This window comes from Ambystoma mexicanum, chromosome 8 (genome assembly GCF_040938575.1).
Source record: "Ambystoma mexicanum isolate Mex_15411 chromosome 8, UKY_AmexF1_1, whole genome shotgun sequence".
Classification (NCBI taxonomy): Eukaryota; Metazoa; Chordata; class Amphibia; order Caudata; family Ambystomatidae; genus Ambystoma; species Ambystoma mexicanum.
Window position 1 is genome coordinate 1571398001 of NC_090929.1, and position 27853 is coordinate 1571425853.

General features: G+C 45.4%; 1 protein-coding gene across 2 annotated transcripts in view; it reads left to right on the forward strand.

Annotated features, from left to right (window-relative positions):
* Positions 1-27853, forward strand: part of PDCD4 (programmed cell death 4) — a 525005-nt gene that overhangs the window by 69211 nt on the left and 427941 nt on the right. The gene's annotated exons all lie outside the window — the stretch shown is intronic.

Consider the following 27853-nt stretch of genomic DNA (forward strand, 5'->3'; position numbering starts at 1 on the left):
AGAGGTGGGGTGGGGGGGGTGGATTCATGTCTATCCCTCACTGGATGATTGCCTGATCAGAGCACGTTCTCCCGAACAAGCTCTGGATCGTCTGTCACCTGCGACTCCCTTCAGACTGGGCTTCTCCCTCCAATTTCATGAAGTCACAGATGACCCCTTCCCAGCAGCTCCAGTACATTGGAGCTGTACTAGACACATCCTTGGGAAAGAGGCCGCCACCCAAGGCGAGGGCTCAAGACCTACTTCAAATGGTTACCAAATTTCAAACTGGCCAGAATCTTCCAGCCTTCAATTTCTTGAGGTTGCTCGGCCTCCTGGCATTCTGCATTTTTCTGGTGCCAGAAGCCCGCCTGAGAATGGGATCCCTTCAATGGGCTCTAAGAACACAACAGTCCCATTTCTCATGAAAGATGTCAGACTGACTTCAGGTTCCAACCAGGGTCTCGCAGGATCTTCTGTGGTGGACCTGCAAGGACAAAATTCTGAAGGGAGAACATTTTTGGCAGCCATGGCCGGAGATTACAGTAGTGACGGGCGCCTCACTCATGGGGTGGGGAGACCATGCCAATGGTCTGATTATCAGCGGTCGTTGCTATCCATCGGAGTCCAAACTACACATCAAACTTTTGAAGCTGAGGGCAATCGGACTAGTGCTGAAGGCCTTTCTAACCTCTGTTGGGGGGGGGGGGGAAGAATGGCCTGATAATGCCTGGCCACTGTTGTCTGTCATTATCTCAACAAGAGAGGAGGTGTAGGGGGTCACTACCACTGTGCAGAGGCAATTCGAGAGGGAATCTCCTTATCGGTAGTTCACCTAGCCAAGGAGGAGAACATGACGTTGGACGCTCTGAGCAGGCAGAGCCGTCTCCCACGAATGGGAACTAGCTCACAAGTCCTTCAAGAGATCTTCACCCTTTGGGGGACCCCTCAAGTAGACCTGTTTGCCACCACAGTAAACTGGTAGTGCGAAAGGTACTGCTCAAGGGAATTTCCTCCGAGGAGCTCTAGGAGACGTGTTTGTGGGGAATTGGGAGTTCCCACTGCTATACGTGTTTTCACTTTTTTTTTTTTTTTTTTTTTTACATTTAGTTGTATAGCCGCCCCCACCCCCCCTCATTTCTCAAGTAATCAGGAGGTTGAGACAGTTAGGAAGCCACATGATCTTAATTGCCCCAGATTGGGCCAGGAGAACGTGTTATCCGGACCTTCTGTATATGCCCATCTGTCCTCCAATACATCTTCCACAAAGAGAGAATCTTCTCTCGCAAAGGGAGGGACCAGTTCTCCATCCAGGGGTCAGCGCGCTCAACCTTCACTCATGCTTTCTGAAAGGTTGAGATACAATGATTGGGACCTCCCGGATGACGTGTTGGAGGTGTTGCTTTCGGCAAGAAGGCCAGCAACAAAATCTCAGTACTGTTGCCACTGGAATACATTTTGCGATTGGTGCAGGGAAAAGAATGTTGATCCTTTTCTATGTTAGACTCCGGATGTGCTATCCTTTCTGCTTTTATTAGCACACGAAGGTCTTCACATTAAGACGATTAAGAGTTACCTGGCATCGCTTTCCATATTCTAGTGCTCTTCGGAAGAATGCTCCTATTTGAAAATGTCCTTGATAATTCAATTTATAAAGGGGCTCACAAACGTGTTCCCGCCTTCTACTTTTCAGGTTCCAGTTCGGGACCTTAACCTGGTTCTTAAATGTTTAATGTGTGCCCCATTTGAACCTTTGCACACTTGTCCATTGAGGCTATTAACCTGTTAGTTTCACTAACATCTGCACGTAGAGTGAGCGAATTGCAGGCGCTCTCTTCAGGGCCACCCTATACCGTATACCACAAGGACAGGGTTGTGTTGCGGATAGAACCCTCCTTCCTGCCTAAAGTTGTATCGGATTTCCATTTGAATCAAAACTTTGTTCTTCCAGTGTTTTATTCCCCATCCCAGTAAAGAGGAGAGGCTCCATAGATTGGACCCTAGAAGTGCTCTAAGCTTTTATATTTCTAGGTTCTCCAAATTGAGAGTGGACGACCAACTCTTTATTGGATACACTGGAAGAAAATTGGGACACGCGGTTTCTAAACAGACTTTGTCAAGGTGGATCATCCTTGGTATCTCATTGCTACAGATTGGCAGGCAAGGACCCACCACAGGGTTTGCGGGCTCATTCTACCAGGAGCCTAGCATCTTCCGCAGCCCTGCAAAGGGAGTACCCATTAGATCAATTTGTGATGCTGCAACTTGGTCATCGTTGCATAAGTTCACAAGCATTATTGCTTGGATGCTTCCCACGCTCAAGATTTCACTTTTGGTAAAGCTGTGCTTTATTCTGCTATATTTTTAAAAAAATAAAAAAATTTAAAAAATGGTTCAATTTGAAATTCTCCGCCCTCCTCCAATCCTACATACTGCTTTGGGAGTCTATCTACGTTGGAAGACGCAATCTATTCGAAGAACAAGTTACTTACCAACCGGTAACGTTCTTTCGACTGGATGTTCCTCCAACGTATTCCTCATCACCCTCCCATCCTACCCCCTCTGTAGAATTTCCTATGCTGTTACAGCTTTCGTTCTCGCAAGGCTGACTACTGCCTACCTATGCTAGCAGCCAACACAAAGAGGTGTGGGAAAAACAGAACTGAGGCGAACGGGCGCTGTGCGTGCTACTTCTATCACCCGATGACATCGCCCTTGACGGAGGCCTTCGAGGGACATCGACTCAATGCCATCGACACAGGGCACTCCCTGCTGAAAAAACCAAAGCTGGACGTGATTATCAAAGATGAGGAATACGTTGGAGCAACATCCAGTCGAAAGAACGTTACCAGTTGTTAAGGTACTTGTTCATCTCGCGTGGGTCTGCTATGAGATTGTCCACTGAACGCTAATCACGTACAGGCAGCGTTAATCCTGCAAACTGACAAGCGTTCTTCCTGAGTGCATGTGCGCAACTAATAAGGAAGATTGAATGCCCACTGTTTCGCTTGCTTCTTGCACTAAGCACAGAAGAAACTGTACTCTGTCTACGTTTGCCCAAACAAAGGTCGAGTGGTGCCTCTAACGGTGCGCTTGCGTTTATCAGCCCTCAAATGTTGAGATTAATTTGTATTCACATAGACCAAGTACACACGGTACATGAAAATGAACCAGTGTTGCTCGTGCTCGGAGTGCTAGTAAAATTAATCCTTTTAAACTTGCTGGTCGATGAAACTAATCACTCCAGAAGGTCATTTCATACCTCATTAAATACCTAAACTATTGTTGAAAAACTGAGTTATAGGAAACTGGACCGTCCTGTTCAAGGAAGGACGATGAAAGGCATTTTAGAATGTCTCAGGCTCCAAGTTAATCTTACCACCAATCCATAACTGGATACAATCCTTTCCAATCGGCCCAGAATCTTCACCTTCTTGATGGTTGGGGAAACTTTCTCTCTGCAAAGAGGACCAAACCCAATTTCAAAGGAAACCTATACATTTGTGAGTGGGGTCTCTAATTTCTCTCTATCAGTATCTCCGAGCTTAGGCAGATTGATCTCCGCCAGTGTATCTAATATGTCAATTTCCTCTTCCCCAATCTTGTTTGCGTATAATTCTTGATAACATCTATGGAAGCATTCATTCACCCCTTCTTGAGTGTCCTCCACCAACCCATCCTCCCTTTGTATTTCTCTGATTGCCTGTCTGGGGGCCTCAATCTTAAACAGCCAGGCTAGCAGTCTGCCCGGTTTATCGCCTTCTGCATGTTGCCTCTATGTATTTCCTATAATTTAAGTTACTTAATCTTTCCCAGTGGGTTCCGCATTTCTCTTGTAGTTGATGTATGGCCTCAGCCTCTCCCGGGGAATCCGCCCCTTACTGCATTTTAGCTTCAATCTCCTTTTCTGCATCTTGCAGTTCCTGCACTATACCACCTTGTAATCCTTTAGATTTTGAGATTGCTTCCCCTCTTACCACCACATTGAGTGCTTCCCACAGCGTGCCGGCTGACCTCATACTTCCCGTATTATGTTCAAAGTATTCCTTTATAACCTTCCTCAAGTCCTCTCTGAATATTGTGTCCCTCACCCCCTTGGCTCTAAGTTTGCATGTCGGGATTCTGGACCTGGGAGGAGAGATCCACCACGTCGCAATCGAAGGCACGTGGTCCGAGAGGACTGCTGCCTTGTATTCTGCACCTCTAATATCTTCAATTACTGTATTGGCTACAAATATGTAATCCAACCTGGTCTGTAGGTTGTGTGGAGAGGAGTAGTCGGTACTCCCTGCGTCATGGGTGGAGTCTCCTCCACGCGTCAATCCTATGGGATCATTCACAAGCGCTCCCAGGGCCTTCGCCACTGGGTTGGGCTTGGCTACTTTCTTATCCGATCTGTCAAGCTTGGGGTCTATTGTACAGTTGAAATCCCCCCCCCCCCCCCATTACTACTGATCCATCTATATATGGGCTGATCTTGGTGTACAGGTTCCTGAAATGCACCATAGTGTCATTATTCAAGCGTAGATGTTGATAATATTCACCTCCTTGTTCCCCACCAGACCTCTCAGTAATGCCATCCAAATCTACGGAACATGTGGTGCTAGCCACGTGATGACCCCTCTGGCATACATGGAGTACATTGCACTTATTGTGGTCCCTTTTCATTTCCTCCTCATCACTTCTAGCTTATCCTTAGGTGGGTTTCTTGTTACAACGCAATGTCTATTCTCTGTCTCCAAGTACATCATGACTTCATTTAGTTTGATAAAACTGTTTAACCCTCTTACATTCCAGGTCACTATCTTCAGGCCCCACATGTCAACCGCTCTGTGTGCTTTTTCAATCACGAATCCTTGCGTGAGCAAGCCCGCGCCGATCTCTTGTAGTAGTAGGTTCTCGACGTAATTCGTCGGGTCTGGGCTCTGTTCCTTCTGGCAAGTCAACGATACGGACATTGTTCCTGCGTGCCAGCCCTTCTGCTCCGTTTTCCAGGTTACGCACGTGTTGTTGGAGCGTCGCGATCTCCTTGGCGCTGGCATTACAGCTGCTGGTGTTCGTCTTCATTTCAGCTTCTAGTTTGCCTGTGCGTTCAGCTAGGCCTCTCACGTCCTGCCTCAAGAGGGTGACATCTAAACTGACTGTATATTTTACCTTCCAGAGATATTCCAGATTCTTTAAGTCTGCAATGGCAGATCCCAGCTTGGTTTCCCATGTCACTTTCAGGTCTGCAATTGCATCCAGGATCTGTCGGTCGTTTCTCGCCGAGGTGATTTCCTCCGGCTTATTGCTTTCAAGAGGTTTTGCCGTCTCAACTGCGCGGTGCGATTTTCGCGAATATGTCAATCAGCGGCTGCTTCCCTTTGGTTTTGCTTATTTTGGATGCCATGTGCTCCACCTTGGCTTGTTATGGCGTCCCCTTCCGTCTCCATGGTGAACCGTCCACTCACGGCCTGATGAATGTCTGGCCGCACTTTTTGTCTGTTATCTACTGTCTCGTGCCTTCGCCCTATGTTCCTATGTGTGGGTCGGGGTATTTAACTCTGCTGTGGCTCTCGATTGATGTGATCCTTGTGCACCACTCTACTCCCCCTGTCACTGTTTTTTCCACAGTATTGCTGGGCCTTGATTCCTCCAACAGGCCTAGGCACGGTGCCATAGCCCTTCTGGAATCACTTTCGTCTGTATGATCCCAGTCTGTGATTGCTTAGTGTTTTTCTGTCGATGTTTAGCATAGGCTAGTGTCATGTGTGACGACCGTTTCCACGCCTTAACACAGTCTGGTTCCTCTCTTTCCTATGTATTCCAGCCCAAATTACCGTGAAACCGTGGGTTTGTGTCACATTGGCTACCACTTTCTAGCTCGGTGTTTAAGTGTCTGCGTCGGATGAGCGATCTGCCAGTGCATGTGCCCTATCGTCCTTTGCCTTTATTTACCGGCCCAAAAGTGCTGGCTCCTCTCAGCATGCGCCCGTATCCTGGATGCTCCTTTTGGAATCCGTTGTTTATGGTGCGTAGTCTCTAAGTCTGCTGATAATATGCACTCCCTCGTCAGTAGTGGGTGTTATTTAACCAACTGCTGGTACTATGGCACTCTGTCTCACCGGCACTATTTTCTCGCTGTGCGCTCCCCTTGTTACTTAGTGTCGAGCCGCTCGCTCCCATGTTACAGCCTTGCATGGCCTTTGTGCGCCCGGCAGGAGCGGGCCTCGTTCAGTGCTCTGAATTATATTGTATCTGTTTCAGGGACTCAAGGAAACCATGTATCCTGTTACTACTCGACCTGTCCGCAGCATTCGATCTAGTAGATCACAATAAACTATGCCTAACCCTAGCTAATAACTTTCACTTCTCCAAAGAATGCCACCACCTGAATTAGATCATTTCTCTCAGACTGCACATCCAGAGTAGCTATAGGTGACATAGCTATAGACCCCATCTCTGTCCTGTTGGGAGTTCCTCAAGGTCCTTGCCTCTCCCCAACTCTCTAATGCTTACACTAAGCTACTCTTTGCAGCGCTGATTTAATATACACATTTAGCGGACTACACACAAATACTCATCCCAATATCGGGCAACCTTGAACAGGATACTATTTGTATGAATAAAATCTACTCATCATCCAAAACTGGATGGCAGCCAACAGCCTCTGTTTGAACAGAGAAAATGCAGAGATACTTATAGTAGGCGCACCCGCCCGACTAGCCAAACTCCACCCACAAAATAGAGCTATAGTCGTTGACGGCACCCCCTTTTCCAACCAGGTAAAAACTTTAGGGGTCTATTTGGACTCTAGTCTTACTATGTGTAAACACATCAGTGCTCTGGCCTCTTCCACAGCTTACACTGCCAAATGTATTGCATTGAGCCGACCCTTCCTTATACAACAAAATTGTATTGCACTCGCCAGAGCCCTCATATTAACCAAGATCAGCTATTGTAACATACTCTTATTGGGCACCTCAAAAAGAAGATATAAATAAAATGCAACAACTCCAGACTAAAGCTTTAAGAGCAGCAATAGGCATAAAAAGGATACCATATCTCAACACAAGAGAGGCACACTGGCTACCCATCTAAGCCAGGATACTCCACAACCCTTACACACATTTGTTTCAGGGAACGCCCACAGTTATCTCTGCATTGTCCACAAGGCCTTCTGGGGCTTGGGGCCTAAATACCTTCAACTCTCTCTTCCTAAATATCTTCCTTCACGAGCCCTTCGCTCATCCGTCTCCAACTCCCTCATGGTCAGCCGCTTCTCGAAGCAACGAGCTGGGGGTAGATCTCTCTCCGCAGCAGGGTCCTCCCTCTGGAACAGCCTTCCTGCCTCCCTGAAACTCGAGGAGAACCATCTCCGGTTCCGGAAGCACCTCAAAACCTTCCTCTTCGCTTCTGCCTTCTCTCTCCCTCTCCCCTGCTAAACCTGCTTAACTCCCCACTGAATTCTGCACTAAACCTGCATCTGGGCCACTCTCAGTGACCTCGGTCCAGGGCCCAGCCACTCTCCACTTGCACTGCCTCCCTGGCTCCCCCTGCACTGTGGGACTGTCACTGTATCCCTACAGCCCCCTTCCCAGCACTTGCTCTGCACTTACCTCGCACTTGCTCTGCACTTACCTCGCACTTGCCACCAGCTGGCCCTTTTATTTATTATTTATTATTTTATTACGCTACTTACCTTGTACTGCACTTTCCCCCCCACCTCCTCCCCCTGCACTTTCTCCTTTTCCCCTTACCTCTGCACTTGCGCGATCTGAATGACACCTGGCCTAGTAGGATCGTTTGTCTGTCTTCCCCTTGTTTCCCTCCCTCCCTGCCTCGTCGCGCCTTGAAACACTTGTGTATAGGCGCGTTACAAATACCATATCATATATCATATATCATATCATATCAACAAAAGCCTTAGCCGCAAAACCACAACCAGAACCTTCAGATCCAATGCAAACGTGCACCTTAACATCCCCCGCTTTAACAATGCAAGAACAGGCAGCTCCACTTTTCCCATAGCCGCCTCCAGAATTTGGAACTCACCCCCAGGTAATATCAGTAATGAGCCTTCCCTCAATAAATTTAAGAAACGCCTCACTACCTGGCTTTTTAACCAATACTAATACAAGATAACAGTTGATCCATGCCTAGGATGGACAATCTTTGTAAAAAATGTATAGAAGTACTGAATGTAAGATGGAAAAATTACTCACTCTGAAACCAACAAGTTTGTCTGCCTATTGGCATCAAAGTCAACACAATTGTGTTGCTACTCCACCAAGCTACAAAGCCTCTTAGTTAGTTATTTAACTAGTTTACACTCCGCCTAATTGCAATGTAACAAAGTTCTTTCCTTGTTAAACTGTATTATGTAACCAGATGCACTAATTGTATTTCTCTGTATATGTAACATTGAAAACTAAGTATACTTGTAGATCTACGCCGTGTTACCCGTGGGTTTGGGCGTACAACAAATGCAATAAATAAAGGTTAGGGAGTTGGGCATGTAAGGGGAATGTTAAGTAAGGTAATTAAGTAGGAATAGATCAGATGACCATTAGTTTAAATATGGGGTTGAGGGGAGGAACCCTGGCATGAGGTGGTGGCATAGGTTGGCGGCCTGCCCAAGGCTGCCTTCCAAGATGGCACCACCCAAAGATGCCATCCTCAACCTCACTCTCCATGTGGGTGGTAGCTGAGTTTAGGAAGGGGATTGGTTGTAGCAAGCTCATCATTGGGGTCCCTGGGACCCCTCCAAGGAAATGTGGGCCGACCTAGCTGGACCCCGCTTAGATGGAGTTCATGCCAGGGGAATCCTAGGGTCTAACAAGGACATGTTTAATAAAGAGGGACTCCGCCTGGGGTCTATATAACAATTCACTCTGGTGTCTGTTAATTATCAAGGAACTCTGGGTGTAGCCCATCTCTTGTATAAATTCATTTTATTTGCAGGTTGCGGAGCGCCCCACCAGAGCAGCTGGTTTCGGATGGTGGGGTCTTGTCGGTGAGTCAGTTCCTGGCCCAGAGTATTTATATTACTGTGCTCAACCGGGGCAGGAAGAAAAAAAAACGGTCTACACAGCTTTGAAACAAAATGGTGGTATCCTACCACAAGGGAGGCTCACTATCTGAAACAGTTTGGTCCAGGAGGATTTAGCAGAGAGGCAACATAGCAGTGACCCACTAACTAATGCAACACAGGATATTCAGTCCAACCAGCAAGAAGCATGAAGAGGTGGGGCTAGTAAAAATCCCAGCAAAGTATTTAAGCAGCTAGAGAAGAAACATGGAGCAATGACGAAGGGGCCAGTGTCAATCCAGTTTGGCCAAATCTGGTCCTAAGAAGCAGTTTGTGGCAATTCTGTTAAGAATCTCATGCTCTGAGAAATGCCCAATGTGTCTCCTACCCAAGCACTCACTCAGGCTGTCCTAAGCCATCTCTCCAGTCACACAACCATTTCGCTGAGTACTCCAATCAAGCTGGTCCTAAAAACTGCCAAATCTTAAGGTGCTCCCTCCAAGGACGTGTATTGTGCTAGTCTGGGGTGGAAAATCAAAGGCCAGAGGTTTCCGGGCCGTACTCGGAATGAGCATACGACCAAAGAGTTGCCATTTTGGGTCTGCCTGCTTCTTGGTTTCCACAGACTAGGGGATTGTCGAAAACAAAATGGTCTGGAGTAGGGGTTCAAAAATACATTGGTACCCAAATGGCTACCATGCTGGTACCTTCCTTAGGCGACTTATCCCGTAAAAAGGGCTGCACCCCATGTGAAATACAAAAAAAAACTGAGGCTACCACCATCCTACTCCAACACTTGTCGAGTGATCCAATTAACCGGGGACTAAAACGGGTAATTTCAAAGCCCCTCTGTACTACGAGCATTATGGGCTACAATAGTACAGCATAACATGGAATTGCAGTTACAAGGGGACAAAGTCCCTCTGTTCAAGAAAGTAAAGTCGAAGAGACTGGTGTTTAAGTGTCTGCGTCGGATGAGCGATCTGCCAGTGCATGTGCCCTATCGTCTGGGCCACTCTCAGTGACCTCGGTCCAGGGCCCAGCCACTCTCCACTTGCACTGCCTCCCTGGCTCCCCCTGCACTGTGGGACTGTCACTGTATCCCTACAGCCCCCTTCCCAGCACTTGCTCTGCACTTACCTCGCACTTGCTCTGCACTTACCTCGCACTTGCCACCAGCTGGCCCTTTTATTTATTATTTATTATTTTATTACGCTACTTACCTTGTACTGCACTTTCCCCCCCACCTCCTCCCCCTGCACTTTCTCCTTTTCCCCTTACCTCTGCACTTGCGCGATCTGAATGACACCTGGCCTAGTAGGATCGTTTGTCTGTCTTCCCCTTGTTTCCCTCCCTCCCTGCCTCGTCGCGCCTTGAAACACTTGTGTATAGGCGCGTTACAAATACCATATCATATATCATATATCATATCATATCAACAAAAGCCTTAGCCGCAAAACCACAACCAGAACCTTCAGATCCAATGCAAACGTGCACCTTAACATCCCCCGCTTTAACAATGCAAGAACAGGCAGCTCCACTTTTCCCATAGCCGCCTCCAGAATTTGGAACTCACCCCCAGGTAATATCAGTAATGAGCCTTCCCTCAATAAATTTAAGAAACGCCTCACTACCTGGCTTTTTAACCAATACTAATACAAGATAACAGTTGATCCATGCCTAGGATGGACAATCTTTGTAAAAAATGTATAGAAGTACTGAATGTAAGATGGAAAAATTACTCACTCTGAAACCAACAAGTTTGTCTGCCTATTGGCATCAAAGTCAACACAATTGTGTTGCTACTCCACCAAGCTACAAAGCCTCTTAGTTAGTTATTTAACTAGTTTACACTCCGCCTAATTGCAATGTAACAAAGTTCTTTCCTTGTTAAACTGTATTATGTAACCAGATGCACTAATTGTATTTCTCTGTATATGTAACATTGAAAACTAAGTATACTTGTAGATCTACGCCGTGTTACCCGTGGGTTTGGGCGTACAACAAATGCAATAAATAAAGGTTAGGGAGTTGGGCATGTAAGGGGAATGTTAAGTAAGGTAATTAAGTAGGAATAGATCAGATGACCATTAGTTTAAATATGGGGTTGAGGGGAGGAACCCTGGCATGAGGTGGTGGCATAGGTTGGCGGCCTGCCCAAGGCTGCCTTCCAAGATGGCACCACCCAAAGATGCCATCCTCAACCTCACTCTCCATGTGGGTGGTAGCTGAGTTTAGGAAGGGGATTGGTTGTAGCAAGCTCATCATTGGGGTCCCTGGGACCCCTCCAAGGAAATGTGGGCCGACCTAGCTGGACCCCGCTTAGATGGAGTTCATGCCAGGGGAATCCTAGGGTCTAACAAGGACATGTTTAATAAAGAGGGACTCCGCCTGGGGTCTATATAACAATTCACTCTGGTGTCTGTTAATTATCAAGGAACTCTGGGTGTAGCCCATCTCTTGTATAAATTCATTTTATTTGCAGGTTGCGGAGCGCCCCACCAGAGCAGCTGGTTTCGGATGGTGGGGTCTTGTCGGTGAGTCAGTTCCTGGCCCAGAGTATTTATATTACTGTGCTCAACCGGGGCAGGAAGAAAAAAAAACGGTCTACACAGCTTTGAAACAAAATGGTGGTATCCTACCACAAGGGAGGCTCACTATCTGAAACAGTTTGGTCCAGGAGGATTTAGCAGAGAGGCAACATAGCAGTGACCCACTAACTAATGCAACACAGGATATTCAGTCCAACCAGCAAGAAGCATGAAGAGGTGGGGCTAGTAAAAATCCCAGCAAAGTATTTAAGCAGCTAGAGAAGAAACATGGAGCAATGACGAAGGGGCCAGTGTCAATCCAGTTTGGCCAAATCTGGTCCTAAGAAGCAGTTTGTGGCAATTCTGTTAAGAATCTCATGCTCTGAGAAATGCCCAATGTGTCTCCTACCCAAGCACTCACTCAGGCTGTCCTAAGCCATCTCTCCAGTCACACAACCATTTCGCTGAGTACTCCAATCAAGCTGGTCCTAAAAACTGCCAAATCTTAAGGTGCTCCCTCCAAGGACGTGTATTGTGCTAGTCTGGGGCGGAAAATCAAAGGCCAGAGGTTTCCGGGCCGTACTCGGAATGAGCATACGACCAAAGAGTTGCCATTTTGGGTCTGCCTGCTTCTTGGTTTCCACAGACTAGGGGATTGTCGAAAACAAAATGGTCTGGAGTAGGGGTTCAAAAATACATTGGTACCCAAATGGCTACCATGCTGGTACCTTCCTTAGGCGACTTATCCCGTAAAAAGGGCTGCACCCCATGTGAAATACAAAAAAAAACTGAGGCTACCACCATCCTACTCCAACACTTGTCGAGTGATCCAATTAACCGGGGACTAAAACGGGTAATTTCAAAGCCCCTCTGTACTACGAGCATTATGGGCTACAATAGTACAGCATAACATGGAATTGCAGTTACAAGGGGACAAAGTCCCTCTGTTCAAGAAAGTAAAGTCGAAGATACTGGAAAACCAGCATGGGGCAAAATCTAAATGTAGGCGTCCCATAAAATGGGATGAGGGAACCACAGCAGTGGTATTATGGCCTAATGCTCTGTCTTGTGTTCACTTGTATTTCACCTATTCTCCCATCTCTGACGCACCCTCAACACACCAGATTAGTGGTGTCACGGTATTAGTTTTATGACGATACGAAAACCTTCTTGCCAAATGACGGTATATCATGGTTATCGCGGTATAGCAGGTGGAGTTAACTAATCTTGACAAATATTTTCTAAAAGGTCATAAATTGTCAGATTTATCATCACAAACAAAACCAGGCACCTGGGTCCAGAATTGGGATTTTCAACATAATTTCCACTAAAATGCCACCCCTTGCTTCCACCAAACACGTGTGGAGAGGAGGAGGGTGCCCTGCTGCGACTGGCAAAGCAAACTGAATAGCTTTTCTTAAGTGGTCATTTAGGCTGTTAGCTCCCCCACTGGCTACTGGTGAAGATGAACATGTTGCCATCTTGATAACCTGCATGCCACAGATCAATGGAGGCTGGTGGTAGTATACGCTTGTGCGCATACACACACTCTCTTTACGTTACAGCCTTTAGTTTACTTGCGGGCCAAAAGGTGTTCATTAATCACGGACATGTTATGGTATGGCAGCAGGGAATACCCACAGAGTTGAGTGAATTTCGCAGTGTCACTTATTATATGTAAAATCAATGATGGAACAAGGGAAATCCCCCATTGTCATATGTTTAGCAAACATTATCCATTATAAATATATAAACCCCCAAAGCCGCCATCCCAAAGTAAACCCTTTTCCTTCTTGGCACCGTATTTATTCTTCCTATTGCTACATTAAAAACTGCTCCAACTGAAACTACTTGGCAGATGGCACATCCAACAGTGCAAGACCAAGACTGCGCAGCACTTGCTTACTGCAGCCTTTCCAAATCAGATTGAAAAGCACACTTAACGGTATAAATGGTATACCGGTATAAACAATGTGACGGTTATTATTGTTCAATTAAGTGGTTCACGGTATCTTTAACGGTATACTGTTATACCGTTACATCCCTACACCAGATCAGCAAAAACCTTGTTGGGACAGTTTTTCTGAACTCCTACTCAGTAAAACCATTCAACTGGGACAAGACTCCACTCTTAGTATAAGGCTGTACCACCTGATTATATGGTAGCTTAGACGGAGCAGCCAGACTTATCTTGGGAGGGAGAGAGGGCTCTAGAATCGGTACAAAGACATTGTGATATAAATGGTCCAAAAAAACACTATGTATTGTAAAAATCAATGGTTTATTTATATACAAGTGGGCTCAGATAAATCTTGGGTGAAATGAGTACTATCATATAAACACATTATGGAAAAACACTACTATGCTTGAAGGTTCACAGACCAAAGCATATAACTTAATTTGGAACACCTAGCAGTAGTTCTAGGGAAGACAAAACCACTTTCAGATTACTTTCAGTAATACCAGGGTAGTAGACCCTATCGTGCGTACCGTGGCGCTCAGCAAGAAATCGCACAGTAAGTCAACTGGACAATTATACTTTTCAGAATAGTGGAACACAATTATACTTTTCAGAATAGTGGAACACTTATTCTAGGAACAGTAAAACACCTATAACTCTGATTCAGGATACGTTATTCTTGGGGCTTTGGACTTACTGGGGTGTAATATTCAATTACAGTTGCTTTTCAGTTCAGACTAAGGTAAGCAATTCATTAAGTTATTTCTGGATGGCACACAGCTGTGCAGGGTAAGTAAAACATCTATATACTTTTGTAAGGAGCTACCAGCAACCTAAAAGGTAAGTACGACCCAGGCAGACCTATTCTGGACAGGCTAACAGCAAGTCAGGGGACCCAAGACCCAATTGGGGACGCTCGTACGGTTATCTCAACCGGAATAATAAAGTGAAACCAATAGCATTACTTTTGGGAAGAGGGGAACCCAATTAACAGATGAGTAATTTAACCTTCAGTCTACTTTCAGTTAGAATGGCGAGTCAGTTTCTAAGGAAATTAAGGCTTTGAGAATACTTATTTAAGACGGCACACATCTTATTCAAGGTAAGTAAATCCTATATATACACTTTTCAGAATGACGGAACATATCTAAGGTAAGTAAGAACTACCTGCGGTTCCAAGGGCCAATCCAACTGTTACATCCAGTAGTCTACCCTGCCCCACTAAAGCTAGAAAGAAGACTCTGCTCTAGATTTGCAACTAACAACATATTTGTTCCTAATACTACACCCTACAAAATATTTTTACCCACCACGGCCAAAAATCTCTCTGGCAAAAAAAATATTGAAACTACAAACCATTACAATAAGAAATTAAAACAAGTTAAACTGTAGTGCCACCTCTACCGACATAACTACCATAACAACTAAGGGTTGCTTTAATAAATGCCAAATCCTTGGTAGCTCATGTGACAGACATTGCCGACCTTATCACTTCTTAAAACCTTGATTTCCTGGCCATAACTGAATCATGGCTGCATGCGGCAGCTGGCCCTTCACTCTTACTCGCTGTTGGGTAGAATTCTCATAAATGTGCTAATTCCCTTCCCCTTGGAGACCCCCAGCAACTTTGCTGGATTTTTGAGGACTTGATTTTCTTACCTGGAAAGAGTGTGAGCCTTTTTTCCCAAACCTTCGTATTTTGATGTGTTTTAACTTTGTGTCCTTTAATTATAGAGTTTTAGATAACTCCATAGGCATTATTTTCATTTGTCACACAGCACCCTCAGTGTAGTGACACTGGGATGTCTTTTAGAATTCCCACAGGTTTAAATACCTTCTCTGGGATAAACTACTGTTTCCCAGAGAATGTAAAGTGAAATTGACTTTACTAGACCCCAGCACACCCCATTTTACAATGGAGTGCTGGAGGGGTTACATAGTATCCCCTGTGTCCAAATACTCATGTAGCCGTCAAATGCTACCCTTTCCTATTAAAAAGGCTGGTGGCAGTGGTTTTACAATGAACTACCATGATTTTTCCCAACCGCGAACACTGGTAGCTAAAAATCACGGTGGCGCCTTAAGCCCTTTTGTTTAAACCGGTCCCAGTCTTCTTTTTTCGCCATTTCTTTTTGGAAAGGTCCTTCTAGTGTTTGTCTCTGCGCTCCAATCCAAGTTTGGTCCCTTTGTTTGTGTGCCTTTTGGCAGGCTTCAGGACTGATGTCTGCCCTTGGTGTCTGAGTGTCTGGGGTGGGCAGGAAGTGATGGCAAGGAGCCACCCTGCTGGGTGAGTGACAGCTAGGCTGGAATGAAAGGGAGAAAACTGTTTAAAAGGCGAGTCTCCAGGACTGCAAAGCAGTCGACCAATGGAACAAAAGAACCGAAGATGAGCTGGAAGAGGACGGCTGCCGCAACACTTGTACCATTGGTTTGCCAGGTGAACCCCTGCTGCCGGTCCAAATTGCCAAAGTCCATTCGACAGAGAAGCTCCTTCAAGGACGGTTTCTTCCTTTTTGAGTTGGTGGGACCAATCAACTCATAAGACACCTGGATACCATTCTTAAGGCTGGTTAGGATTAACCAGGGAGAGGGACCAGTTTGGGTTCTTGAATCTACAGCTACTGGAACTGAAGTGACTCCATCTTGTTTGCTTTCTTCAACGATCCTGTGCAGTGCAGGAGTCCCCTGACGTCCTCCCTCTTGTCCCCACGACTGAGGCTCACAAACATCAAGATCTGCAGGAGCTGCCAGGAACCACGACTTCAGCAACATTTGTTTCTTCATACAAAGGTACTGTGCCAACCCGATAGCGTAAGTGTTTACTTACTGTGATTGAAAGTCCTCTGTGTAACTACTTCTCACATTCACTCTTGAGATAAGCCTGGCTGCTCAGCTCGCTACCATAAACTGTGTAGTACAGACTTATACCAAAGATTGTTTTGGCTAACGCCTGTAGTCCTAATTGTGTGTAGTGGTCCCAGAGGGTACTGCCTGCAATTCTGCCTAACACTCGCCGTACCAGATACTTACTCTATCATAAGAGTGGACAGGTCAGAATCTAGAGGGGGCATTGCCTCATATGTAAGACCAACTTGGACTTAAGACTAGCTACTACGCATACGTTCTCCTCATGTGAAGTACTTACTGCCAAACTACCAGTTTGAAATACACGCACCCTAACCATCCACCTAACCTATAGACCTCCAGGCCCTATTGGCTCTTTTGAGGAAGACCTGATGATCCTACTCTCAGATAACACCAAATCATCCTCCCAACTACTAATATTGGGAGACTTTAACTTAGGTTTTAATGACCCCAACCATCACCAAGCATCCATAATTGCCAATACCCTTACTGAACATGGCCTTATCCAAAAAGTTATACAGCCTCCCTGTCAGGTTTCCTTTAATTACTGTTGGGTTCCCTTTTAATTATTTCCCTTTATTTCTGTGTGGGTTTGGCCTTGACCTTTCTATACAGATTCCTGGCTCTGGCCCAAGGAAAGATGGAGTTTAACAATAGAAGCCTTGATTGGCTAGAGAGAACTGCAGAACAACAATGAACGTTCTAAACTGTCACTCTCTGCCTTTCATCGTCGTAACCCCAGCTGAGAGGACGTGTTTGTAGCTGCTCCCGCTGAAGTCTTGGGCCTAGGGGATTTGAATTTTCAAATCCTGGCAATCGAGCGGCTACTTATGCAGGGTTGTTCAGGAGAAGAATTCAGGTTCACAGGAGAGTTTCTGGAAGTTCTTTTGGAGAAGGAAAAAATTCTTAAGCTAAGTGACTTTATTTGGATATGTAAATCTTTGCTCAGATTCATTAGAAACTTTAGGAGATTGTAAATGAAAATTCAAAAGAAGAACTGATGTTACTCTGTTTATAGTTCAACGTTTAATTTTAAAAACACGCGCGAGCAATGTTAGCCTCTTATGTGTGTTCATTGCGCGTGAGTGCGCGAGCGCGAGAAAAGACTGATTTCTATAGCGCGTGTGTTCATAGCGCGTGTAATCATAGAGCGAGAAAAGACAGCTACGTGATTTCTATAGCGCGTGTGTACATTGCGCGGGTGTTTATAGCGCGTGTACACGAGAGTAAGAAAAGACTGATACGTGATTTCTTCAGCGTGTGTGTTCCTCAGCGCGTGTTTTTTCTCCGGTGCATGTTTTCTTCAACACGTGTTTTGCAGGGGTACATTTTAGTGCGTGTGCGCGAATAGGTTTCAACGGACTTTGAAAAAGTATGCAAGTTCTTCAAGAGACTATGAACTTTATTTATTAAGAAGGAAGAACAGGATTCATCTAAGTCTTAACTGGAACATTTAACAGTTTAAAAGGCAAGAGTCAAGGTTCTTAAGAGTTCAATACTCAAAGGAGTTGCTGTTATTTTCAAGACTTTCAAAGCAAAAGAAAGGTAGAAAGATCTTATCAGCTATTACTCCAATCTTCTCTAAGATCCTAAAAGAGAAGAACCAGGTTCCGCATCAGCTAGTCAGAACGTCTCCAGTCTGGTGTTTCTTATGTTATCCACTTTCCCTTTGGGGTGTAGTTAACAGAGCCGAGAATTATCGGGTTCTGAGGATTACATTTCAGGGGGATTGTCGGGGTGGGGTTCAGCAGCTTCCGCGGACACAGGAAAACTCTCAGCCTGACACTCCCCATGACAAAGGGAGGACCCTAGACTGGGTAGCTGACATAAATTGTGATACTGTAATTACGGCTATCGAACCACAACTATGGACAGATCATCACCATGTCTCTTTTACACTCGCAGCTAATAGCCAAAAAGTAAACTTAACCCTATAGCGCCACCTTGCCCTACAAGGAATAAGCAGAATATCACTGCGGATGCCATCACGCCACATGTGACTCCCATCTTAAATGCTATAGAGATGTCCACAGACCCAAACCTACTAGTAGATATCTATAATGCTACAATGACAAAAGCCTTGTACTTCATCGCCCCTCTTAAAATGCCTAAAGGCAAACCAAGAGCTCACCTGAACTTGTGGTTCAACCCTGAGCTAAAAACCTTTTGCACCGAAAAAAGAAAATTGCAAACCTTATGGAAGCAGGCCCCATCCACTAAAAACAAAACTAACCTGGCTAACTTATCTGCCACCTACAAAGAAGAAATACCTCGCACTAAACGTGATGTATAAAATCGGAATCAATCGAGCCAGATCTAGTACTACAGAGCATTTCATCATCCTTGGAGGTGGAAACTCCCAATTCTCCTACAGACCTTTGCATTAAAGACAAACTCTGATGTACGAACATTCAGAATGCTCTTACTTATAAAATATTAGAAGGAAGAGTGGCCTGCGCCGTAATACGCTGGACTATATATTTGTCAGGCCAAGAATGGCACTACAGGTTAATGACATGAGTTATGCCCAATGCGTGGAGTGACCGCGATGCTCTACTCTGTACTTTTAACATTCCTGAAAAGCACTTTGACTGTAAACCAACGGGAAACTTGCATGCAAATCGGGATGCTACGAGAATTTGTTGGTCAGAGAGGAATAGAAGACAAGCGGCTGGAGCACTATCTGAAGATAGACTTCCTAACTTCTCTCAGTTTTACGCAGTATCTGCAAATGCAATTGAGAATTGGATCTGTTCATTTTCAGGTGCACACGCAACCATTGTAGTGGGTATGATTATCGGAGAAGCAAACAAGAATTTGCTCTGATAGACAAAATAGGGACTCCAAAAGGAAACTTGGGGCCGAACTCCGATTTGCTAAGAAAACAAATGTATCAATTGAGTCTTATTATGCATCGGTAGGACTTAAAAATAGAGCGGCCATCAAACTTAGAAGCTCTGAGAGAAGCTCAGAGTGACTGCTTACTGCACTCTATAACATCTGGCTGAAGATTGAAACCCTACTGGGTATTTCAGTATAAGGAACTGGACATCTTGATTGAAAGCCAGCCCCTGGCGTAGAAGCGTAGAACTATTGAGTGCATACTGGGGAATAAGTGCCACCAGGCTGAGAAGTCCGGGGATTAACTCTATAGTACTAATATAGGAATTCATGGGACCTAGTTCTTTCCTTAACACAGAACCACAGTACTTGTCTGCCATACAGCCCATAACATTGATCTATTTAAGAAATATCGAAGCTTTATAAGGGCACTTACAATGTAAAGTTGATCGCTGCGTAAGAAAGAAATGGAGCGTTGTGTGAATTAATTATAATCTATTTTATAATGTACATTCCAATATTTGCGATTAGAAATACATTTTTTTTAAATTTTTTTCATGTCTCATTGATCTGTAAAAATTGTATTGTGTATATTTATATATTCAAATTTTTATGTATAAAGTTTCATGTTTAAACTAAATCACATAAATAAAATATCCACACTACAATTGCTAACAAATGACAAAATCTACCAAATTCAGACACGGTGCACCAGTTCCAAAAGACTTCTGCGAAACCTGCCCAAGACTTCACTTGTTCCAAAGTCTCTGTCCCAGAGGTACAAAAAATGATTGCCTCTCTCAAGCCTTCGAGGTGCCAGGGTGATAGCTGCCAGGCACACATTATTAAAGGATAGTTCCGGGACTTTTTTTTTATTGTTCCTATGGTTCGGCCATGTGTTTTTAAGCATAAATCGGTAGATCGTAGAAAACTTTCCAATGGACCTTACCCGACTTTTCGTCCATTAACGCACTCGAAAACATCCGCCATTTTATGATAATCCTCTCACTTGCCGCATCGCCCTGGCTCACCTGCTTTTGCGGCACTAAATCAAATCCCCCGCCCCTGAGCCTGACATCAGCAGACGCGTACCGCCCATTTCCCGTTTCGTGTCAACAATCGCTGCGCCTCAGCTAATGAAGTGTCGCCATGGAAATGGCAGGACGCCTCTTTCCTCAATAAGTATAAACAGACCGTTTCACAACAAACCGCAGCAGATTTTCGAATCCATTCCTCTCTCTGTGTTACTTTGAGTATTCTGTGACTCGTTTCTGTGCTCTGGTCAGCTACCTTCGTTGATTGTAGCCCGTGTGAACAGATACCAGTACCACCGCTATAAATTATTTTACTTTCTTTACCACATAATGGCTACAATAATGCCGTATATGTACGAGCCCGAGTACACCGAGGAAGAACTACTGGAAAGGCAAGCACGCGAAAACGATGGGGATTCGGACAGCAGTTGGGAGGACCAGTCAACGGATGAAGAGCCTGGACCATGTCGCATGGACGGCGTCTCCACCTGGTGCACGTGCAATCGGTGCGAGCTAATGCCAACTGAGGAGGAGAACTGCTGCTGCCGAGAAAACTCGGGATGCCTGGCCTACATTTCGGAAGGCCAGCAAAGTCTGCAGGAAGGCGAGCAAAGTCCGCAATGCATCACCGAGCTGCCAGAGTTCAGGGAAGCCTGCCTCTCACGGACCGTGTTGAGGATGATGATGGTGCTTATGCACGAACTTCGCGGCACTGTTCGTCCGCGTAATCCCAGTAACGAGTAAGTATACTCTGGTTGTGATGTCAGTGATGCCACTACTATGTCATGGTCGTCTCCCACATATAAAATTACATCTACATATCATTCAAATGCATGTAAATTGGTTCCATATTGTGCATTTTCTAGATAGAATTTTTTTCAAAGCAGAATGACATTTTTTTACCTGAATCGACAGTGATAAGAAAGTTTTGTCATTTTAATACAGTTTGCATCTTTCATTTTCACAGGTGGTACAGGCTGGTGGCCTATCGTTGCTTCACTTGGTGGCTTCACGGGAGGCTCGGACAACGCGTTCGGAGAGTAATACCTGCCTGTGCGGTACTTGCCATTAGACAACATTTCCCCAGCGACAGTGGACAATACCGCGGATTTTCCCTGGATGTGCTGCAACCGCAAATTTACAATGTGTAATGTTTATTATTTATGTTCAATTGAAATTAAGATCCAAAATAAAACCCAATATATATTTTAACAATGGTTGTTTTGATTTGTTCAAGCGTTGGCAATAAAAGGAAGGCCGTTGTATTTTATTGATACAAAACATGGTTATAGGTAAATATGGTTGATCGTAATAAATCATCCTTTTGGTCACCGGGTACAGAGATGACCACCTCTGGCCCGTGCCGCCTTGCCACCACAGGCCAGCCTGCTGCTGACTAACTGCCTAGGCATCCAGGGTCTCCAGGGTGTACTGCACCCATATATTCTCCTGGGAGGGTGAGGTATTTATAAACTCACCCCCCTGCCTTCCATGTACTAGATCCTGCAGCCAGCCTCTTACATGCAGTTAGATGGCCTCTCCTTGGTGAGGCCCTGCGGCAAACGAGTCTTGTCTGCACGACCACCGCCCCAATCCACCCCCCGCCCTATCAAAGGCAGTTCGCACCGGGTGTCATGATCTCTGCTTCCAAAAGGTCAGGGTTTTCCCAACTCCCTTGGAAGCAGATCCATAACCCAGGTTCCGAGTGCCAACCAGTCCCAATTGGGACCTTTTGGACCCAGTCCTGGCGCCAGTGGCACCAGGCTCATAAATATGCCCAGTCCCAGCGCTGGAAGCGCCGGGCTCATAATGCTTGGGTGGACTTACCTGCAGCAGACCATACTGCTTACTTGCCTGCCAGTTGAGCCTCTGATCCTCTTCTGTTTGGAACTACTTTTCCTGTTGGGTGGGGCTGGGTGGGGCTGGAGCCACTCCAGGAACTCTTTTCTTACCAGGAACTCTTTTCTTACTTAGGCGTGGCTGTGGAAGGAGACACCTAAGCACTACAGGAGGCTATTTAAACCACACCCGGTGGATGAATCTTGCTTTGCGTTATTCTGCACCCTCTGCAGCAGGACGCTCATCGTGTCTTCTGCATCCAGTCCTGGGCCTAAGGAAAAAGGCTTACCATCCTGAATCCAGTCTTCAGCAACACCTATAAAGACAAGAAAGAACAGGTTAGCATTCCGGCATCTGAAAGGCAAAGGCTTACCTACTCTTCGTGCGCTCCGGAGGTCTTCACACTGCATTCCGGCATCTGAAAGGCAAAGGCTTACCTACTCTTCGTGCGCTCCGGAGGTCTTCATACTGCATTCCGGCATCTGAAAGACAAAAGCTTACCAACTCTTCGGACGCTCCGGAGGCCTTCGGCGCTGCATCCGCATCTGAAAGACAAAACAAGGTGCGTTTAAAGACATTGGGGAACTTTAATACTCACGTGCCATTACTCCTTTCCACATCTAATCCAGTGGGTATTCCGGCACCCTGCAGCCGCTCCGAACTCGTACCTGCAAAATAAAAAGACAGTTAGAGCGCATCGTGAAGCAGGCATCAAGCGCGTACTCGCGTGCTTCCAGGCGCTTCTATTCATCACACGGGCTCCATCTTCAACTCACTTCAGCCCGTCATCGCCGGAACCCTGCAAAACAAGAGACATCATTACTAAAGACTTTAAAAAGACATTTGAATGACTCGAAACTTACCGTTCGTGCAGTAAACGACGGACAGCAGTCCTCTGAAGTCAAGAGGCCTGCGCTACCTATCCAGTGAAGAAACTGGCTACAGCACCCTGCCCCGAGGCAGATGGAGAGCTCGGCATTCACTTACCTAAGGTGAGAGCGTTAACCTTTGGGGGTCTACAGGAGAGGAGAAGAGGAAAGAGATAGGGACACCCCAATAACCCCAGTTCATTAACCCCATATTTTCTATCTGCAGACATCTTACTCTACACGTCAGGCATACAGTGCACAGAGGTCCAGCCCAAAGAGCCAACCGGGTGCTACACATCACCTTTGAAGATAAGGTAGTCGCCCAGTCAAGACCGGCGCCTCTGCGAGAATCAGGTGAGCGTTACACCGGGGTACTTGTGCTGGCAACTGGAGCAGTCAGGGAGCGATAAAGGCCAAGAGGTGCCAAAGACCATGTACACTTCAAAGTGGTCTACAGAGCATGGGTTGTTGTTCCCATGTCTACCTCCAGACCCCGTGTCTCCTGCCAAGCATCCCCCCCTCACGCTGGACGGCCCCCTGCAATCCACATAATGCCACGACATATACACGTCATTCATTCACAAACGCACCCCTGTTTCGAATTCTTTATAACCCACTTCATATTTCTAATGAGCACTTCTTGGCGCTTTGCTAGTCAACCCGTGAAGGTGCTGGTTATCTGCTCTTCGTCTCTGTGAACTTCCGTGACCACTTCGAGGAAACTCGTCAGTTTGCAACCTGTGAACTGCTCCCTGTTCTACGACAAGAAACTACTCTGATCCCTGCATCTAACTGTTTGTTCGTCAAGGTAAGGCCATGTACCATAATCATTTTGCGTCCGATTTCTTTTCGTTCAAGACAGTACATGCAAGGAACTAGTCACATGTTCTGAGTTTACATTGGTATTCATAGAGAATTGTTGATCTTTACTTTTCAGAACTTTCCACAATGCCTGCCTGTTCCATTGGCGGTTGCCCTTCGAAGACCCATAATAAATCTGAACGTACTATAATGCATGTTTTCCCTAAGACAATAGATCAGATAAGAGAATGGGTCCGATATTGCGGATATCCACCGTCTGAGCTTGAAAGTAGAGTCCTAGAGGTCTTTGCGGACAAGAGGGGTGATCGATACCGCATCTGCAACAGGCACTTTACCTCTGACATGTACTCCACATCATTGCTAATAAAGAAGAACACACCGCGAGCGAGGCGAAAATTGCTCTCAACCGCTATTCCCACTCTATTCGTCCACATCCCTCCACTGGTGAGTCAAGTTTACGTATTTATCTCTTGGCCTTGCGGTAGTGTGTAGCATTAGCTAACAATAATTTCCCCATTTATGTATCCACTCAATATGAAGGCGGAAGATTCTCCATCTTTTGGCAGGGACTTGAGACTGGAGATGCATCGTGCCAATGGGAAGAATATGAAGTGATTGACAACGGAGCTATACCACCACCAGCCATTGATAGTGAATGTCCTCCTGGTAGTTCGGATGCAGTTGGAGATAAATTCACAGAATCCACACCCGCAAAAACTAAGACCGCGAGAAAGTTGAAGAAATTGTCCTATTCACCCATTGCCGGAGAAGGAACAGATGTTGCAATGGAAGAGAATGAAGTGGACTACAATGAAACACCTTCAATATCACTGAACATAGCGGAAGACGATATCAGAGATTCTACCTTTCATGTGAGTGACATGTCCTCAACGTTACAGGCCGAACCAGCTGGGATGCAGAGTGACACTATAAGGAAAGAGGCCAAATTCATTGTATTCGATAGTTGTTTGATTGATATTATTATTCGGTTGAAATGTGGGCATTCGGTAGGTGGGGAAGTATGTGTGGAGCCATTGATTAATGTGACTCGTGCAATTCGAGGCACTAACCTTAAAATACATGCCACCTGTACAAAATATCATCCTTTCTCATGGTCTGCACAACCCATGCTGGGACAACTGCCAGCAGGCAATCTACTTTGTGCAGCGGCTGCACTTTTTAGTGGTTCAAGTTTTAAAAAATTAGAGTCTTTCTTTCAGTTTGTGGGAATCCGTTTCATTGCGAAAACTCAGTTCTACAAATACCAAACCGATTATCTATTTCCAGCCATTAGCGAAGCTTGGAGAATGGAAAAAATGTCTATTGACAGTACATTCGCGGGCAAACGGGTCAGGCTAGCCGGTGATGGACAGTGCGACAGCCCAGGATTTTCAGCCAAGTACTGCACCTACCACTTTCAGGACATGGAAAGTAAGAAAATTGTGAGTTTGGTGGTTGTGCAGGTGTCACAAAGTACATCCTCAGTGGCCATGGAGAAAGTTGGCTTTGTAGCATCATTGCAAGAACTACAATCGCGGGGAATGGTGATCGACCTGATAGCCACGGACAGACACGTCTCAATTGCCAAGACAATGAGAGAAGAGTACAAAAATATAAATCACCAATTTGACGTTTGGCATCTTGCAAAAACAATCAATAAAAAATTGTCGGCTGCAGGTAAAAAAAAAGATATGCAAGGTATTTCACAGTGGTCCAAGTCAATCAGCAACCATCTTTGGTGGAGCTCAAAAACATGTGGAGGGTCGTTTGAAATTCTACTGGAAAAATGGCGGTCAGTAATTCTACACTGTACAAACGTGCACAGCTGGAACACGAACCAACATTTCCACAATTGTGAACATGGCCATTTGTCCACAGAGGAGGCATGGAAGAAGAAGTGGTTGATTCCTTCATCACCCACTCACAAAGCCATTGAAAAGATTGTATTTGATAAAACTATAACAAAAGCTTTGAGGGGACTCACGGAATTCTGCCACACAGGAGATTTGGAGGTGTTCCACAATATGTGCCTAAAGTACAGGCCAAAACGATTGCATTTTGGCATGGAGGGCATGATAAATCGGACTCTTTTAGCGGTCTTGGCACATAACCATAATGTCGGCCGTCAACAAAGTAGGACGACCGGAACTTTAGGGACGCTTCGCTACAATAAGGCCTTCACTAAAAGAAGTAAACAATGGGTGATCAAACCAGTGTTTGAGGATATGCAATATGAGTTTATTGAGAGACTTATTGTTGACGTCCTAGATAGGCACATAAATGGAGTTGTGAACGAACCTGTGCAGGTGACAACTGCATTGCCACCCAACATTGCCTCTGTTCCATGTCCACCTAAAGAAGAGCTCATTGAGAAATACACATCACGGTTTAAATGATTGTAATTTGATTGTCTGTTCTCTCGCGTCTCCTCATGTCGCAGGCCCATTGAATATGTTTATCTATCCAACCTTGTTCATTTGCGCATTAAATTAAACCAAACAGTAATATAAATGATTTTTCCAAAAATATAGAATGTCTCCGTATTTATGGTTCTGTGGGGCAGCAAAGCACGCAGACAAAATGCAAAGATGGAGTGTAAATTTCAAGTCCTGTAAGACGGCCTTACACTGAATGTAGCTAACTAGGAATGTGTGTTCGTTCAAAGTGAAGGTCAGCTGCTTTGATTTTTTCTCGGGTGCCAGAATGGCCCACGACTCAGTATAAGGTTCTATTGTTATTTGACCTTGACAGGCCGGGACCACGTAAGAAACGTTAATGAATATAATTTCAGAAACGAAAGCCATTTCATGTTCGTTCATTAGAAGAAATAAAATGTCGGCATAGAAGGAGTGGTATTTCGGGGCTGCCCTACGCACAGACACAATGGAAAATGCAAATATAATGTAAGTAACTCTTTAGATGAGTTTATACCACATTTTAATTACTATGCAGTAGCTTTAAAGACGGGTTAAGTTGTACTTGTTTTGTACCGCGCACTATCTTGGGGAGAACCGTCTCCTTTTACAGAAGCACCTCCAAACCTTCCTCTTTGCTTCTGCTTTCTCTCTCCCTCTCCCCTGCTACAACTTGTCCACTGTCTGCGACCTCGGTCCTGGGCCCTTCCACTCTCCACCTGCAATCCCTGTCAACCCCTGCACTGGGGGACTGTCTCAGTATCCTACAGCCCCCCTTGACGTATAAAACCCAGTTGCACTCCTAGCTATGAAATAATTTCCAGACCTAATATATAAAATGAATAATTTTAATAAAGATCTGATGGTGAGACTAATTTCCTTTTTTTTATGTTTTTCAAATAGATATATCGTCCATTATTGTCTGTGTCACGAGTACCAGACACCGGCGGATGGCTTCTATAATCGCCAATTGCTTCTCCGCGTGAACAAAGTTAGCACCCTGACCATTTTGTGGGACGATCGCCAAGTACAAGTATGCCCTTACGCGGTACTAACGGCTAGATGCAACATACAGACCGTTGTGGTGCCCTAGTGCCTCGTTGTTGGAATAGCCATGCGATTATCAGTGCGACCGAAGAGCTTATTTTATCGTAAACCAACACCCTGTCTACTGCACACGAACATCGCTTGCCTCAAGACGAAATATTTTGGATCGAGAGCAAATAAAAATTCATTTATCTAAGACCCTGTGTACAGCAAAGGAACATCGTGTGCCTCGAAACGAACTTTTCGGAACGTGAGCAAATAAAAATGCAAATCGCTGAATATTCTCAAAACATTTTATGTCAAATAAATGTACTTTACCAAATTTACAATCTTGCGGTTTAATTTAAAAGTACAGTTTCATATTCCCAATTGTGGCGCGCTGTGTTGTTTGAGCTCATCTGTGTTGATTTCCTGGTTCTGTGTGGAGTCGCGTAGAAGACGCCTGGGCGCGTTTGCCTACGCAGCTCAGTCACGTCACGGATAGAGGCGGGGAATATGAATGTTTTGATCAAGACTGTTTCAGGGGCGGGGGATTTGATTTAGTGCCGCAAAAGCAGGTGAGCCAGGGCGATGCGGCAAGTGAGAGGATTATCATAAAATGGCGGATGTTTTCGAGTGCGTTAATGGACGAAAAGTCGGGTA